This window comes from Saccopteryx bilineata, chromosome 2, assembly GCF_036850765.1.
Source record: "Saccopteryx bilineata isolate mSacBil1 chromosome 2, mSacBil1_pri_phased_curated, whole genome shotgun sequence".
NCBI lineage: Eukaryota > Metazoa > Chordata > Mammalia > Chiroptera > Emballonuridae > Saccopteryx > Saccopteryx bilineata.
Genome location: NC_089491.1, coordinates 190,957,447 through 190,969,207, shown reverse-complemented (window position 1 = coordinate 190,969,207; position 11,761 = coordinate 190,957,447). Strand labels below are relative to the sequence as shown.

Here is an 11,761-nt window from a genome sequence, read left to right as displayed (position 1 = left end):
TTTTTCTACCTGAAAATATCAGAGTTCTAGAGATAACTTACTTGACCGTAAGTTACTTTCATGCACACATGTTTTCCATTGTACAGATCTTACAATGAGTGTCACTTGTGTGAACAGAGAGGATACTGATGTGCTCAAATAATTTAAACATTAAAATATATGTTATTTTTTAAAATATTTCATTTATTCATTTTAGAGAAGAGAGAGAAAGAGAGAGCAAAGAGCAGGAAGCAGGAAGCATCAACTCTGATATGTGCCTTGACAGGCAAACCCAGGGTTTCGAACCAGAGACCTCAATGTTCCAGCTTGACGCTTTATCCACTGCACCACCACAGGTCAAGCAAAATATATACTATTTTTAAAATTCTAAAATTGTTAAGGAGAAATAGTAGTTGGCTTTTAGGGGCAGGAATTGCTTGGGAGGTCCAGTTGATTCTACAAATGATGCAAGAAACAGAAGAGGCCCCGCAAGGGAAGCCAAGGTCCCGATTGACCCACACTGTCTGCCCGTGTGCAGGGAGGCAAGAACTCAGTTCCCTGTTCTGCCCTAGCTTATCCGCCCAATCTTATCAGGTGGTAAATCTGTCCTTTGATCTTGTCAACAATGTGGAAAGTTGGAGACAGCTGCCACCACCCCTAGTCAGCAGAGCCTCACCATGCCCTCATAAAACATTTATGAAACCTGTAATAAAATGGCCTGATAAGGAAGAGGGCTCAAGATTTCAAAAGTCAGCAGCTCCGTAGAAAATGCCCTTCTTGGCCTCCAAGGTTCCTTTATTTGAAGAGCAAACACAAAGCATCCATTCCGACTGACCATAAAGTTTCTAAGCAAAGAGTTTCACCAAACCCTGAGATTAGCAAAACTTGTTTGGAGTGTTGCCCACATTCAGAAACCACACCCCCCCCCTTTCCCGAAAATCATCACAGATGTGGGCACAGAGGAGCCCACCAAGAAAAGGGGCAGGGACTAGCACGACAGTAAAATTTCAGTCCTGGAGAAATAGAATCATCTGATACCACAAAGTAAACCAATACTCTATAATTGAATTCAGAAAAGAGAAGAAGGGGCAGGCAATTTAGTAGCACATCATAAAACGTAACTTTGGAAATGTTTATTTTGACTTCTGTTGAATTTTCTAGGGAAATTAATAAAACCCTCTTAGTTTAGCAGAAGCAGATGGAATCCTAAGCATCGCCCCACTCTCCAGGAATTTCCTTAGTTGACTTTCCTGGGCAAGTATCAGATTGCTTAAACCAGAGATCTTCAAAGAATCCAGAAATACAGCCAGCCTCCAGTATGACTCAAAATCTTCAGGAGAGTACTTAACAGGCCTCAGGGCAATGATGTTGTTTGTTCACATGCGACAGAGGGAGAAATGTGGGTGATGAGTAGGTGAATGGAAGACAGAATGAGCGATACTCCAGGCACTGTAGGGGATGAGCAGCACCCTGAAGATGAGGGAGAGAGAAACTGAGCAAGCTCACAGATCTAATGCCTCCTATTCAAGATGGTAAAAGGCAACTGAGCCAAAGGACAATTGAGTCAATTGGGGGGAAAATGTCCAGGTCTTTCATCTCTTCTGGCCCAACTAAAAAGACCAATTAAAGAGGAAGAGGACCCCCAGGAGAGCCTGGTGACACAAACCCCCCAGGCTGAGCAACTCCCCTGCCCAGAAGCTTCTGTCTCCCCAACTCCCAAGCTGGAAGAGATTTGTCCTTGTAGCAACCTCCTTGGGGCCTAACTGTTGGAAAGCTCAGCTGGTCTCTCTTCATATTCCACACTTACCTCATTGCTTAACATACAATAAATACTTAATGTATCTTACATGTGGGCCCCTGAATGGTGGGGGTGTTCTGTGTGTCCACTGTGTGCTTTCCAGTGTGTTCAGGAGGGTGGAGGCCACCTTGACTAACCTTGCTAGCACCCGCACCCTGTGCCAGGCACCTAGAGCTGATAATCTTGGTGGTCCAGAAACTAGTGTCAAAGGGTGGGCACCTGGAGGCCCTCTCATCTCTATGATCAGCTTCTGCATGTGGTACTTGTTTAATGTTGCCCAGAGCAACACCCAGCGGTGGGCTCCATGTGTGCATGGGCTGTGGTAGGCATCAAGATTCCCATTCCTGGAGACAAGGATGCCTAGGCTGGTAGAATAAGTAGAGGGGGACTCAGCTGTACCTGGGTACCAAGAATGTGCACCTGGCAGCATCTAAGATGCTCCAACATGCTGGTCATCTGCATCGGTCAATAGTGGTTTGGCCAAAACCCTAAAATAGGCAAAATTGAACTGATCACCTCTTCAGTGAATAAGCCATGTTACTGAGGTTCATATGTGAAGTGTCCCCAAATGTTTCAAGATCAAAGGACCAGTACTGCATTTTGATGGAGAATTCAGCCATAGTGATCTTCCAGGAAACTCCATCAGATGTGTTATTTCCCATGCCTTGTGATCTCCAGGCCACAGAACGCTGGTGCCATAAACCACTGCCTTGCCTCTAAGGGAGAACTGTGTGGGAGACAGTGACACAGAGAACTCTACAGTGTCTGCCTTTTAGGACAGGTGCACTGGTTCCCCTGGGACAGGAGGCTACCCCAGAATTTTCTGTGAGTCAAGAGGCAAGAAAGTTCAGTGGTCAAGAACACAAGCTGCCTAGGTTCCACACCCAGCTCTTACACTTACATGGGTATTGAGCACCAAACTCTGTGCCTCGCTTTTCTTAGCTGTAAAGTTAAGATGATAAAACCAAGATCTTGCTGGATTGCTGTGAGGAGGTGAGACAATGCAAGTATGGCAATTGGAAACACTCAACATTTGTTAGCCATTGCCTGTATTAGTTTGGAACATAGCCAGCATTTTTGCTTTTTACTGCTCAGAATAAATAGCTTGTACTTTCTATGCATTTCTCGTGTCTACAAAATATTCCATATGAAGTTTGGTTTTTGCCTTGAAGGCTGGCATTTCTGGGACATAGGGACATGCATGTCAAAGGCTACAAAGACCCCAGCCTCAGATCTCAGGTTAAGGCTAAGGTAGCCAAAACTTCCAAGAGGTTACGGCATGTTCCTCTTCACAGATGGTCGGGGACAGGCAAAGGTTGGCCACCATGTGCTTCTGTGTTTTCTCCCATCTTCCAGGAGCCGTTCCTGCCAGGGCCCATTCTCCAGGCCCAACGTGGCACCCGAGAACATCCCCTCTCCGCCTTCCTTCCACACTATGTGTGAGTCCACCACTCTGGCAGACATTGTGGGCTTCCAAATGGTTTAAAAGTTTGTAGGTTGGGTATCTGTACACCAGCATTCATAGTAGCATTATTCACAATAACCAGGAGGTAGAAGCAACCCAAATGTCCATTGATGGATAAATGCGTAAACAAAATGTGATAGATACATACAATTAGATATTATTTAATGTTTAAAAGGAAATTCTGACATGCTACAATGTTGATGAGCCTGAGGACATTGTGTTAAGTGAGCTAAGCCAATTACAAAGAGACAAATACTGTGTGATTCCATTTTTGTGAGGTGCCTGGAGTGGTCAGATTCACAGGGACAGAGTTGACTAGTGGTTTGGTGGTTGCCAGGGACTGGCAGAGGGAGATAATTGGAATTATTGGTTAATGGGGACAGACTTTCAGTTTTACAAGCACAATAATGTGAATGCGTCTCAACTGTACACTTAAAAATGGTTAAGATGGTAAATTTTATGTTATATGGACCATGTCACAATTTAGAAAAATGTTTGGATATTGAGTCTTCACAGCTTCAGACACAGAGGCTGCCAGGGTCCACCACCTGGCAATGCGTTCAGTGTGCTCTCTCCGTGTCCTAAGGGGGTGCCCTCCTGTCCCAGCTGTCTGAGCGCAGCCTGTGCCAACCTCACTGTCCTGGCTGGGGCTGCTTCCGCCCAGAGGAAGGACACCTTTCCTAGTGTGTACAAAGGTGCCATTGGTCCCTCAGCCCTGTGTCCTTGGGCTGTGTCCACCAAATCCCATGGGCACCTGTGGGCTCAGGGCGGCCCCGCACATCTGTGTCCCTCCCGACTGGGCTGGGAGCTGCCCAGAGCAAGGAGTGTACCTGCTTTCCCCTATTTGCAGTTGTTCATGCAGCACCAGGCACACAGTTAGTGCTTAACAGATACTTGTGGGCAGAGGAGAGAAGAAAGGCAACAAGGACAGAAGGAGAAAAAGGAATGCAGGGATGGGCAGAGTGGATGCGCAGAGGGGCGATAAAGAAGCTTCTTCTGGGGATAAACATGAATGTGTCTCAATCTTTGGTTTGAGCTCAGAGATGTGACCTGAGAACCAGAGGGATTCTTCTGGAGTCTCTGAACTTCCTAGGGTTTTATATTAGGATTTGACGTGTCCTTTTCTCATCTCACTACCCAGAATTTTTGAGAGCTGCAGTGGTTTAAGGGGTATTCCAGGTCCTCCCCTGTCCTGGGCATTTCAGAGCTCTTGCCATTCTCTGCTGTGAGTTGCATAGGGGCTCAGATACCCCCTGTGGTGAGTATTCATGGCAAATGCCAAGTGACTGCAGAGGGTCAGACTTCTAACCCTCCTTGTGAACCTGGCTCCTGCTGGGACCCTTGAAAACAGCTGCTCCCCCACTGCTTCTGAACATCCAGTGCAATAAGCTCAAAAAGCCTCACCTCATGGAGATAAAGTGTATTTCTCCCTCTTCCCACCCCCACTTGTGCCCCCTCCTCTCTCCCTTCCTGGGCCTCCCAGCTCCTGGCCTCGCTCAGCCCCTTCTGGGCCCCACAATCTGCAGAGACTGTTCCCAGGAGATAATGCACTCAGGTCAGGCCGAGGGGAGCTTTGTGGACTTGCAGAGCTGCAGGCTTTTCCTAGCTCTTAGCCTGCTGTTTGCTCACCTGTCATTGCAGCTTTGTGACAGGGCTGACAAGAAACGGGGGAAAGGGTAATTTATTGGGAGACTGCTGGATATAAACATGCCCTTTAAGTTTTCGATTGCGCCACGGGGGGGGGGGGGGGCATGCCACAGGGTCCCTGTTAATGCTTAACTAGTAAACGCCCCTCACGAGGCAGAGACAGAAATGTGGCTTCACCTGGTCTCTGCTTTCCACTCTGGCTGCCTCACCCTTTGCTCGGCACAAACCCACTGCAAAGGGAAGCCCAGGATCGCTGCTCTCAGTTCAGCCACTGTTAGCCTCCACCTGACCCACAGAGCCTGTTCTCTCCCACTTTGGTTCTCCGACCATGGGCAGGAGTGGCCACCAAACATGGGAACCTCTGACCTTAGAGAAGGACAGGGTAGCAGGGGCAGGCATGGTGGCACCATGTTGCAGAAAAGGAAGTGCAGCGTGAAGGTGAAGGGGCAATGGCTCAGAGCTGAGCTCCGCCAACTTGTCAGCGCCCCACATACAACCCCAGACACCCTCCTGGGGAAAGAGGAAAAGCCTTGTGCCAGTACAAACTGCACCCCAGGCTGAGGGTGGTGAAAGACTCATATTTTTAGAGGAAATCAATGATTTAGAGTCTGGTTTTTCAGAAGAAATATGCAAAGAATGAGGAGCCAAAGAAAGTAAAGCCATGCAGGTGTCTTGAAACCCCATATGGCGTGTTTAGGATGGGGTGAAGGCAGTGAGAGCCTCAGGAAAGGGGAGAGGGCTGTTGGACGCAGCCCAGGGTGACCAGGTGCTAAGGAGTCCTGGAGCACCCACCACCAGCTTGGAGAGTTATGCCAGCAGGGGGCAACAGAAAGCCCAAGAACGGAGGAAGGCAAGGGGAAGGGAATACTCTAGGCTTCCTTGGGTGGGACCTGTCTGTCCTTTCCTTATGGACTTTCTCTCATTGGTGGCCCACTTTCCCCATCTCTTTCCTCTTCTTTCTTGTTCCTTTATCTTCTAGTCTTCTTAGAGGTTGTGCTGTTGAGTTCAGAGCCAGATCCCTGAAAACCATGTGATCAGTCAGAACACCTTAGAAAATTCCTGTCTCCCTGGACCAGGGGTCCCCAAACTTTTTACACAGGGGGCCAGTTCACTGTCCTTCAGACTGTTGGAGGGCCGCCACATACAGTGCTCCTCTCACTGACCACCAATGAAAGAGGTGCCCCTTCTGGAAGTGCGGCAGGGGGCCGGATAAATGGCCTCAGGGGGCTGCATGTAGCCCGCAGGCCGTAGTTTGGGGATGCCTGCCCTGGACAGTCCTCCACTTTACAAGTGTTGTGTGACCTTTCTGAGTGCCTTGGGCAAGTCCATGACCCTCCTAGCCTCGATTTATTCATTTCAGAGCAACAGTCAGACATGGGATGGCTAACACAGAACTCATGCTGTGACAGAGCCTAACATGTTGTCTATTGCCTGCCCCTTGGCTCCAAACAATAAAGGAAGAAGAGAAAAATATGCTGCCAATATTGCTACAGAGTGCTTTGGAGTAGAATTAGATGGCAAAAAGCTATTTAAAATGAAGACACAGATATGGAAAGACAACAGGTGTATGCTTGACACGGAACAGTTCTTGGGAACAGCTGAAGAAATAGGCCATTTAGATGACAGATCAGGTTGAAATAAGTTCCTAAATGGCACCAAATCCAGAGTAAACTTGGTGTTTTCCAGAAAACATGTTCTTGAAATATTACACCAACACAGGAAAGCACACACACCCAGTGTACAGCTAGTTCATCCCCACCAGGTGAGCCCGCCTGGGTAGCCTGTTCTCAGATGAAGAAAACAGCATGACCAGCCTCTTCCAGGGCCCAAGGGTAACCAGCATCCTGACTTCAAAGACCCCAAAAGAGTTTTGCCTGTTTTTGAATTTTATGTGAAGGGAAAACACAGTGGCTCTCTTTTGTGTCCGCCTTCTCTGGGTCAGTGTTATGCGTGTGCTGGTTCATCAATGTGGTGGCAGATAATTGTTCATTATTTCACTTTGCTGAATTGCATTTCACTGTGTGACTATCACTTCCACTTACCCACTCTACTGTGAATGGCCATGAAGGTTGTTTCAGGTTGGGCCACCATGAGTAAAATACATGTGCGTACTCTTAGTGGACGTTGGTACGTATCTGTGTTGGGTGAACATGGGGATGTGGAATGCTCTGGACTCAGGGGTGGGGACAAGGGGTCTGTAAAGTTCTTTTCCCTCTGAGTTAGGCAAGCCATGAGCATAAAAGGGGAATATTTGTGTTGTATTGACTTTTAATGAAAGTGGATATAAAAGCTGGGAAACAAAGAGATAACACACTACTGAAATGCTCTTAGAAGTCTCCCTTCTCCCACCAAGTGAGCCATGCATGCATCTGGCTTGCAGGAACTGTCAGTGTGGGAGCATCTAGGACACAGTTCAGGGGGCAGGTCTCCAGTGCCGGGCAGCACTGCCTGAAGAAGGATGGGGGCATTGCTGTCACTGAGCTGGGTCACTCCGGGGCATTAGATCACTCCTAGGCATTCTTCTGAGCCTCCACCTCTCTCCCTGCAAGCTCCTCAACCCTCCCAGGCCACAAGCAAAGCAATTCTCATCTCACTGTGTCTGGCTGTCTCTTCCTCTCTGGCACAGGTGCTGAGTATCTCCCGTGCATGTGAAATCAGTCCATTCCCAGTGTGAAGTGTGATCATTCAAGACTCTCCAACTTATGCGAAGTTCCACAGAGGACTTTCTCACTCTTTGTTAATGAAAGAGGAGCAAGTTTCTAGTAGGAAGGGCTTCTCTTTTTACAAACATCCCCATGAATAGCTGAAGTGAGCTGAAGGTTGGAGAAAGAAGATGGAGTCCTGCCTGGCCACGTGGAAACGCAGCGTTCTGAAAAGCAACCAGGTTGTAGGACATTTCATGGGGGTTTCCTTCTGATACCCAGTGACAGCCATGCACAGGTAAAGTCAGAACAAGGTCATTGTAATATGTTTCTGATGTGTGAGTCCCACATCCAATTCAAACCCACCAGCTGAGCAGCAGACAAAAACAGAGAAAGCTGAAGCCACTTTGTGATGCCCAGCCAGCGCCAGCTGCTCTCTCTGTTCCCACAGCTCCCACTAGTCCAAGAAAGATGCTCCCTGGGCTCTGGCTGCTGGGAAGAATGGCCTGTGCTCCAGTAGGGGCTCCTTGCTCTTTCTTCTGAAGAGCACAGAGTGTGGCTGATGGGCAGGTGCTGGGCAGTGAGGCTGGTGGGGAGAGGGAGGATGCTAAGGAAAAGGCCATTTTTTACCCATACAAGTAAAGTGACAGGTTCAGATGGTTCTGAGGAAAACTGGGCCTCCCCAGCTAGAACACCTAACCCTACAGTGAGGTGGGGTGTCCCCTTCTCAGCTGAATACTCACAGATCCTTTCTGGGGACAGGGGACTTAGGGCATCTCAGGATGCACCCTCCATCAGCTGTGTGCATTCCAGCCCTTTGACTGTGAGTCTGTGGGTCACAGAGAGGCCTGCTCTGCATTCCTGCTGCTATAAAGCACTAGCCTGCTTGTCACAGGATATGCATGATCATCGTAAATCTCTGGGGCCACGCTGACATGTTGACGAGGCCCACACTTGTCCCCAGCACCCCTTTACTCCAGGGAGCAGAGACATTATCTAACATATCAACATTGGCCTCCCAGCAATAGTTCACTCAGTTATTATTTTATGAGATTGTTATCCCTGGCAGCCACAGGATTAATAAAAAATTGAGGGTAATAAAAGAAATCACAAAAGAAACTAATGCTGTCAACTGTATCATAAAAGGGAGGAAGCAGGCTTTGTAATGACAAATTCTCCTTGTCTCACAAAGCTCAGGAATCAGGCCCAGAAGGAAGGGACTGCAAGGCACCTTTAGGAGAACAGACTGCACACTGGCTCCAGGTAACCGCCCCTCAGTGGCATATCGACTGGAGAGCTCCCCTTTCTGGGGGGCAGAAAGGGGAGGGGTCTTTGGACTAGTATGTGTCTAAACTTTCTCACAACCCCATCTGGAGGTTGTGAGAAAGCTGCCATCTCTGTCCTCACCCTTTACTCCATTTATAGCTGTCATGGCCCAACCTTGGAAGAGCCTGTTCAACATCACAGGGCCTGTGGTCCCACAGCTGCTCCTCTTCGCACTTGACCCCCAGCCTTCCTCCTGTCTCCTCACAGAGCCAGCAGGGAGCCTGCTGCACCCAGGTCTGCAAAGATGCCTGGGAAGCAATGTGCAGCCTCCTACCCGTCCCCTGGGCTTTCCTGAAGCTTCCTGGGCTGGTTCTCCCTTGGCATCTCCTAATACCTCCTTTCACCTCTCTCTTCACTAGGCCTACACCATGGGTTCTGAGGAGGAAGTGGGGTGAGAGGAGAGAAGAGGAGGAAACTCATGCCCAACTCAACCCTGTTCCGGGCCCACCATATAGCGAGCACTGGAGCTATTTTGTCTAAGGACTTTCAACTGAGGGCCATGAGGCTGTGGCAGAGGTTTGATGCCTGCGCTCCATGCAGCCTCCATGTCCCTGTCACTGCATGGGGTGGGAATGGCTCAGAAAACACACAGAAGGGGACCAAGTAGCTCTTGAGTCACTGTGTCCTCTCGTTCTGTACGATGACTGACCCCAGCCTGATTTCCTTGAACGCAGAGGTGGTGGTGAAGGGCTCTTATTTGAAAGAACCCTGAGCCACTTGCAGTGATGTAAAGGAAAGAGGAGTCCAGCCTCAGCCTGGGGAACTAACTTCAAACACCACACAGAATCAACTAAGATCAAAAACAACATAGGCGTGTGCCGTGTGGACCCCGCTCTGAGTGCCGTGGGTGTGCACGCTGAGTGCAGGTCAGGGAAGATGCTGCTTGGCAAGAATAACAAGAGAGGAATGAGGACAGTCTAGATAAGGAGACTGGCTGGAAGGATAGGGTCTAGGAAGTGGCCAGTGAGGATAGGAGGTGAGAAGGCACACAACTGGGGACAGAGATGAGCAGTCACCCTGTGGTACCAAATGGCAATTCTGTAAAACCTGATTAGTTCAGAGGGTGTCATCTGGGCAGATGGCCCTGGAACTCTCCCCAACTTTATTTTATTAGTAAGAACTTTCTGATGGTTATCAAGAAAGCTAGGAGGTGCTTCTGAGTCAAAGCAAGTCAACTTGCTTTTTTATTTTTAATTTTTATTGAATTTATTAGGGTGACATTGGTTAATAAAATTATACAGGTTTCAGGTGTACAATTATATAATACATCATCTGTATATTGTATTGTGTGTTCACCACCCCCTAAGTCCAGTCTCCCTTCATCACCATCTACCCTCCTTTACTTTCTTCTATGACCCTCCCCCTTTCCCTCCTGCAATCCCCAGACTCATATAAGCAGAGAACAGACTGACAGCTGTCCAAAGGGATGGGCCCTGAGTGGCTGAGTGAAAAAGATGAAGTGATTAAGCATAGAAAAAAACCTTATAAACACAGTCAACTTGCTTTTGCAATATATGCATCAAACCGCTATGGCTTGCCTCAGCTCTGATATGGACTAATGGGGAGAGAAGGAAGGGGACACATGCGGAAGAGTGGCTCTCAGAACAGGACACATGATCAGGCCCCAGCTGTCTGGACCCTGAGCAGAGTCCCCGGGGAACTCTGCTGTGACTCATCTTTGACTCTCTGCTTCTCCAACTCTGAGGTTTTCTGCTCTGGGTCTGGGCTTCCTGGGCCCCAACTTCACCTGAGGGTTTTCTCCAGGAGACACAGGGGTTCAGTGCCTGGGCCTCTCAGCAGCTTGGGAAGAGGTGCTAACAACCCAGATGCTCCAGATTCCCAAGGGGAGCCTGACTCCTGTATCCAGTGAGGGCTGAGCTGGGGCCAGTTGGCTGCCTATCAGCATGCAATCCAAACACCAGCCAAGGCCCCTTGGCCAGTAATAAAGCCAGCCAGCTGCAAAAACAGGCCAGAAAGTCAGAGGAACACAGCCCTGCCCATGTAATGATTAACTGGCAGTGAGGGGGCCCTGGAGGTCACTGTGATAATGAGAAAGTTTCCCTGAGCTATCTCAAGTACAGAGGGCTGGGGAGGGGCCCTGACTGGCGCCTGACTCCTGGGCGAATAATTCCTGGCCCCTCCAGGGTGTGCTCATTTCAAGAACCAAACACTGTACCTCCCTATGGGAACAGGGTACCTGACATCACAGCTCCAGCGACCCAGGTCCTGGTAAAGTACACGGTGAAGACATGAACAGGGATGTCTTCCCAGGAGGTGGCTTCATCCCCAACATGAGACTGATAGCCTTCCAAGAAGATAGAGGATCAGTGCTTATCTTTACTGCCTGGCACATACATCCTAAAACGTTGAGGGCTGCTCTGCTTGCATTAAACTCCGAAAGGATCTTCAGTGGGACTTTCTAGTCTCTGACTTTTTAGCACTTTTGCATCTTGCAGTGGACTACTCCAGCAATATTCTCCAGGAATTCTTAAACAGCTTCAAATGCAGAACTCGTGCCTCCATTTAAACTAACGAGACTGCTAAGGCCCTGCTAGGTTTCTGCTGTGGTGCTTAGCACAGAGCTCCAAAGAATTCTTTTACTGGGGAGGCAAGGCCAGCATGGAGGAGAAAGTGATGAAAAGGGCGGTACGATGAAGAAACTTCAGTGAAGCCTCTCAGTGTTCTGGGAAATCGGGGTCATTAGTGGGGTAATGAGATCTGTCAGTTTGTGGATAGCAGTGAAGGCACAAAGAAGTAACTCACCCACGGGCATGTGGTTGTCAACGATCAAGATGGTGCCACTATCTCCACTCTTATTTAACGTGGTGCTAGAAGTTCTGGCCAGAGCAATCAGACAAGACAAAGAAATAAAAGGCATCCATATTGGAAAAGAAGAAGTAAAGG

At 48.7% G+C, this 11,761-nt stretch overlaps 1 long non-coding RNA gene across 1 annotated transcript; it reads left to right on the top strand.

Moving 5' to 3' along the window:
* The first annotated feature begins 8,678 nt into the window (after positions 1-8,678).
* LOC136323092 (uncharacterized) lies at positions 8,679-10,105 on the top strand. The gene is made up of 3 exons (XR_010728912.1): positions 8,679-8,794; positions 8,957-9,091; positions 9,217-10,105. It is a non-coding gene; the product is annotated as an uncharacterized lncRNA (long non-coding RNA).
* The last annotated feature ends 1,656 nt before the right edge of the window (positions 10,106-11,761 follow it).